Source organism: Chenopodium quinoa, unplaced genomic scaffold, assembly GCF_001683475.1.
Source record: "Chenopodium quinoa cultivar QQ74 unplaced genomic scaffold, ASM168347v1, whole genome shotgun sequence".
NCBI lineage: Eukaryota > Viridiplantae > Streptophyta > Magnoliopsida > Caryophyllales > Amaranthaceae > Chenopodium > Chenopodium quinoa.
Genome location: NW_018743792.1, coordinates 6,225,480 through 6,232,367, shown reverse-complemented (window position 1 = coordinate 6,232,367; position 6,888 = coordinate 6,225,480).

The following is a 6,888-nucleotide window of genomic DNA, read 5'->3' as shown; positions in this document are numbered from 1 at the left end:
ACTTGTGATACGCCTAGGTCAGTCTTTTGGGAGGTCATGGAAAAAAGAAGCATTGAACATGATCCCATTGGAGTTCTTGACCGAAGCTCTACCTGGATGGACCCCATCCGGGATTATTTGGTAGACGGCACTCTGGTGGATGCCCCTTCAGAGGCAGTAACATTAAAGAAGCGAGCTTTGAGCTTCGAAATGTACAAAGGAGAGCTCTTTAGAAAGGGTTATCTCCAGCCATTGCTGGAGTGTGTTACCCCTGAAAGGGGAAAAGAGGAGCTAAAGGATCTGCACGCGAGCTTTTATGCTACACATATAGGCAGAACTCTAGCAAAGAGGGCCAGGCGGAAAAGCTATTTTTGGCTCACTCATGAGGCAGACGCCATGGAATTGGTGAAGAAATGTGATAAGTGCCAGAGATTTGGCTGGCTCATACACCGTCCGGCAACAGATCTGACGACCATCTACAGTCCGGTTTCATTTGCAAAATGGGGCATGGACATCTTAGGTCCTTATACTCCTGCATCAGGCGAAAGAAGATACATTCTAGTGGATGTAGACTACTTCACCAAGTGGGTTGCGGCAGAGCCGGTCAAGGGAATTAAGACAAAGGATGTCATCTCCTTCATTTGGAGAAACATAATCAACCGGTTTTGGGTTCCTATGTCTATGGTTTTTGACAATGGTCCTGAGCTTGAAACGCCTACCCTTAAGAGTTGGTTAGGAGATCAGGGGATCTCACATTATTTTTCATACGTTGGCCGCCCCCAAGCTAACGTTCAAGTTGAAGCCTTCAACAAGCTCATCTCAGACGGCATAAAAAAGAAAATTGAAAGAGCTGGCGGTCTTTGGGCGGATGAGTTACTTCACGTCCTTTGGGCCATCAGAACAACTGAAAAAGGGGCAACCGGTGAAACCCCGTTTCTCATTACATACGGCACTGAAGCCAACCTGCCAATTGAACTTTATGAGCCAACACTCAGAGTCATGCTTTATGATGAGGAGGCTAATTGGGAGGCTATGCGTCTAGCATTGGATTCACTCCCGGAGCACAGGGGCAACGCCGCCTTGTGTCATGAGATATACCGTCTAAGAATGACGAGGGCCTACAACAAAAGAGTACACAAACGGCCTCTCAAAGTGGGGGACTTTGTGCTACGGAAAATGGAGGCAACCGGTAGGGCAAATGAGCAATACACAACCAGGCATCTAACTTTATTTCAACTGTTTTTGGTATAAAGTCCCATGTGCAGTGCACAACGGGGCAACCTCTAAGTCCCATGTGCAATGCACAATTGGGCATCTTCCAAGTCCCACCTGTGCAATGCTAAATACCTAACTTAGTTATTTGAAAGGCCCAAGGCCAACATATTTTAAACCGCCTGCTCTAACCATGAGTAGGCACCCGGCGACGCCCATTTGGGTGAATTCGTTGAAGAGAACATCTTCCTTCTAGGTGGTACATTGTTCTACAGGTCATAGACTCAAACGGCTTTAACTGGTTAGGTTAAAGATAACCCATGGCCGTTTGAATGACCTATTGAAATCAAGATACACTCGGTTATTGCCCCAAGGTAATACAGACGGTGAATTAAATCTTGATCTGCAGCTGGCTTTTGCCAAAATGCACTACAGCCGGATCTAACTTCCATAAACAAGGTGAAAACCTTGTTAAAATCAACAGACACCCGGTTATTACCCCAAAGCAATACAGGTGGTGAATTAAATCTAGGTCTTCAGCTGGCTTTTGCAAAAGGCAATACAGCTGGCTACCATTAACATTATCAAGATACAACCGGTTATTGCCCCAAAGCAATACAGGCGGTTAATTAATCCGCAATTGTTTAAAATGCATACGTCCGGCCACAAGCCGCCTGCATGCCAACCAACGTCATTGACGGATACCCAAGGGGTAATCCTCAGCCGGTTAAGCGCATTTTCTAAGTTTGATTTAGTCGACACAGCTAGCAGATTCAACTTGGGTCAATTCTGTTTTAAAACGGTCAAGGACTGCCTATCATTCATCCGGATGCTTATAGACGGCTGCTTGCTCTAAGTATGTAACTATTAAGCAAACAACCATCCATGGGCAGACAAGACTACTGCATCCGGCATATATCAATTCAAATTGCAACAAAAATTTCATTCAAGGAAAAAATTGTAGACAATTGAAACAAATTGAAACAAAGTGGTAGTTCAAACCGACACAGTCGACATATATATATATAAATTTCAAGTCAAATGTTAGCCGGACCCCTATCCGGAGAAAGTGATACAAAATTACACGGCTCGCAGGCCGGATGAAAGTAGGAATTAAAAAAAATTAAGCTACTGCTGTTGTTGTTGTTCCGGCTGCTGACCCTGACCGACAATAGGGGCATCTTGGGTTTGCTGGGGTTGGGCTTCTCCTGCCCCACCCAACACCTCTTCTTCCGCTTGCTCATCCCCTACTCCTCGAAGGGCGCCGGTTGCTGAATCTTGAGAACTTGAGCATCAAATACCTCTGTTACGTATTTGTACCTCAAGTCGAAGAAGGCATAGTCAGGATCCGGGTGGATCATGGACCATGCCATCTTCATGCGCGCTTCGCAGTCGTGCTCATTCTCTGTGAACAGCCGGTTCTGTTCAACCCATAGCTGGTCTAGATGCTCCTTGGTCTTAACCAGCTCGTCCTTCAGCTGGGTGACCTCGTCTTTCAGCCCAGCGTTCTCCTTGTCAGCCTCCCCCAAGGCCTTGACGTCAGCCTTAAGTTTGTCAACATGGAGCTTCTAGTCGGCAGCATTTTGGTTGGCTTTATCAGCAGCAACCGTAGGCTCCCGGATGAGTTCCTCCTGTTTCATCTCCCGGGCTTTAGTTTGGATTTCAAGCATTAGGTATTTATATTGACAGACATCAAGTAATTCGCCTGCCCGTCTTTGGGCATCCCTTACCTCCTCTTGCTTCTTCCGCAAGAGGATTTTTAACCCTTCAACCCTCAACAATACCTTTAATGTCAGCCGGAAAAGAAGTTAGTTCAGTTATATAACAACTGGCAAATAGAAAAATCGCCCAAAAGTACCCCAACCGGTAGATTACCTCAGCCATCAGTGAGGTAATGCGGTCAATGTTGACCTGGTGGACACCCGGTACCACGTCCTTCTTGGACCGGGTGAGGGTCCTCAGCATTCCCTTGGCGTAATTTTGCATATCCGGCTAACAAGAAGTAGCATCTGCATCATGAGAGATATTTGTTAAGTGTTGGGCACAAGCGGCTCCTATATTCAGCCGGCTTCCGGAAGAATCCCCTGACTGAGAAGCTTGGGACATGACTCGAACAGGCCCAAGCGGCCAGGGGGGTCAAAAGGGAAATCCGTACCTTCGTTTTGAAGCTGAGGGGTGAGACCACCCCCAGCCGCATTTGAGCTGGATGCACAGCAAGCACCAGGCCAGAGGGAGCCTCAGGCACCTTAGATCCAGCCTCAGACGGCCTTGAGCTTTAACCCAGGCTTTGCAGACTTTTGCCTCTGTGAAGCAGGTTGGGTGAGTTCCTCTCCCGGTCTCCTCACCATCTATCTTAAAGAATGAGGAACGTTCTGGCTCCCCGTCTACAAAAGAAAGCAAAGCAACAAGTTAGAATCAAGATTATTTGTAAGACATACAGGCGGTAAAATATCAGCCGGTGCTTTCCTCACCACCTCTGGCCGCAAGTTGGGCCCTTTTTTGCTCAAGTTGCTCCTTCCTAATTTCTGCGGCTGACTTAGCCGGCGTTTTCTCTAGAGGAATCATCTCAAGATCTTTCTCTACAAAATAATAAAAGAAAGGAAAAACGTAAGATCATTCAAACATTATATAAGCGGCATAATATTTCGGTTATAAAAGGAATAGTGTCTTTCCAACAAGTGTATTATTCCGATAGAGGGTTTAGAATTATTACAGAGCTAATTCTCCAGTAAGGTCAACTGATTGGAATGCCTAGGTGGAGGCCGCTTCCGATCAATAATATTAAGGTACAATTAATATTACAGCTTAATCTTAACTGAACACTTCGGGTCGACCCCAATCGAACAACCGATCCGAGACGACAAATTAATCTGGAGGATTCGATGAGTCGTCGGAATATTACGAACACAGACGTCGAATATCGAGCCTAGGGCGTCGAAACCGAGTGTCGAAAAATCACAAGCAACAAGTACGAGCATAGTCGTAGCATCACATTGGCCTAGCCATGTGAGTGCTAGGCTAGGCTAGTTCATCGCAAGCCTAGGCGCACCATATGTGTGCTAGGGGCGCCATGTGTGCTGGCAGCACCATCGCAGCAGCGTGCTTTCTTGTGTGTGTGCCTTCACATGGCATAGCATCACCATCGTACATCCCTTCGTACAAGCACAACATCATCGCGTGCTAGGCACTAGAATGTGTGCGTGCGTGTGTCCCTTCGCACAGTACAACACCATCGTAGTGTCGGGCACTTGCGTATGTGCGTGTGTGTATGCCTAGGCCTATCGCCACGCACCAGCCATCCAGCATATGTGTTGTGCGCATATGCGAGTATCGAGGCCAGCAGCTTGCGAGGCAATGCCCAGCATGCGTAGCTCGCTAGCAGCACGCATGCTGGCTATGCGTATGCGTGTGCATTGGCTAGGCAGCAACACAACGCTAGCAACGCCCAGCGCCCAGCAGCCCAACAGCATGCTAGGCCAGTGCGTGTTGGCAATACTTGCTAGCACAACAAGATGGCTGGCTGCACAATCTTGGTGCTAGGCGCCAGCTGGCAGCCTTGGCAGCCAAGGCAGGCTGCCAACCCACCTGTCTAAGGTGTGGCGGTTTGAGGAATTGGGGACCAAAAGCCTCAAGGCTTCCCTTGGGGAGCAAGGTAATAGTCCCCCCAAGGGACATAGTCCTCACCTAACTCTCTCTCTCCCCTTGACACTTGTTGCATGGTGATTGCTTTTGTTTAATTATTTAATTTAGAAATGGGATTCAATTCCCCATTCTCTATAAATACCCACTTGGTTGGGATTTTCAGAATACACACTGAAGTGGAGCTATAAAGCATCTCCATTGTTGAGAATACGTTAAAGTCGTAAAATTCCAAAGTTTATATATTTTGTTGGGTCTTAGGACGATCGGGTCGGGTTTGAGGGCACGAACCGTCGGAGGCCATGCATTTGCGAGGTTCAAGTAAGAGCTCTTTTAACGAGCGAAGCACGCGTCTAGGGTATAATTTTTTATCCCTTCTTCTTTTAAATATTCATTAATTATTTTTGCATGCTTTAATTGCTTTAGTTATCCGGGCGGGTCTGTGTGAGTTTCCTTTCATGTAGTGACGGTCACTAAGAAACCCTACAGCGGTATCGGAGCCGCGCTCCTTTTAATTATTGCAATTATTTATTAATTAAGGTGTTTTAAAGTAGATTTAAATTCTGATTTACCTTTTCTAATTGGATTAGAAGCTCGGTTTAATTAATTTTAAAACTCGTATTTTTCTTGTTTTGGCTGTCGAACCCAGATTTTGGCTCAAAAATAGTGTTTTTTGGGTGGAATCGACATTCTGAATCAGTTTCAATTCTCTCGAGAACTGCCAGAAGCCAAATTCGGACCAGAAACCCAGTGTTTTGAGGGTTTTTTCGTTTTCAACGAAAATGTTAAATCTTTTATGCCTTGATTAATGTAAGCATGTCAAGGGTAGATTAAATGCATTATTGCATCCCTAATCTACTGCAATTTAAATATCATTTAAGCATGATTATGAAGTTATAATATGTGCTTAAGTTGATATGTTCTTTTTCACATAAACTTGTTTTTCACAATTATGCAAATAAATTGCATAATGTGTGAATACTTGTTGTGAATATGTAATGTTAAGTTTCTAGTATGTTTAAGATCTAATCTTTAAATGTTTAAATGATTGGAACTTTAACCCTAAATTTCATGTTGAACTAATTTTGGATTTTTAATATTTGGTTGATTAAAATCCTCGAAGTTCAAATGGTTGTGATTATTTTGATTAATCTTCATATTGGAAGATGTAATCTTGTTATTTTACACAAGTATAAAAGTTGGAAAATTTTATCATTAGATGATTAATTTATTTCTCCAACTCCCTATTTGTCAAATCCATTATTAGTTTGCATATTGGTTAAATTAATTATGGACATAGCTCTTTCAATTTTAAGCATCAAGAAAGACCTAAAACATTCCAAGGTGATTTCGGAAATTTAGGCTTGTGCACCATTAAAATTGAATTTAATTAAGTTGGACTTATTTTTTTTCATTTTGCCCTAAATTAATTCTAAAATAAATTTAGATTAATTTTACGTGGCACATAAATCGGGATTAAAATCCCGAGAAAATGCATGGAAATCGAGGCAAAACCCCAAGCGTCACCAAGGCTAGCCGGGCTGCCTAGCAGCCCGCATGCAAGCAGCCTATTGTGCGCACAGGGGGCCATACCAAGATGTTGTGTTGCTGTGTGGCGAGGGTGTTATTACGTGCTGCCTATGCTGGGTGCGTGGGCCTCAGGCTGCTGGCGAGCTTATGCGTGCTGCTGGGCAACGAGGCAGCAAGCCCCAGCCTGCAAGCCCACTGCTGCCTGCGCCAGCGAGCAACTAGCATGCGTAGCATGCCTAGCGTGCTGCTGGTGCTAGCTACCAGAGCATGCTACGCTAGGCGTGCTTGCTAGCAACCAGCACCACACGCAACACTAGGCTGCTTGCCAGCCTACTGCATGGCCCGCTATGATACGAGTGGTCGTTTTTTGCTTAATTTCGGGCTATGTGTTTTTGCGAAAATTTTGCCTTTTTAAAATATTTATGTAATTATTTTTAACGAGGTTAGACCTCGATTTTTCGGCTCTTGCAAAATTTATGATTTTGACAAATTTTGGTTAACCGGCTTAATTAATTGGATTAATTAAGT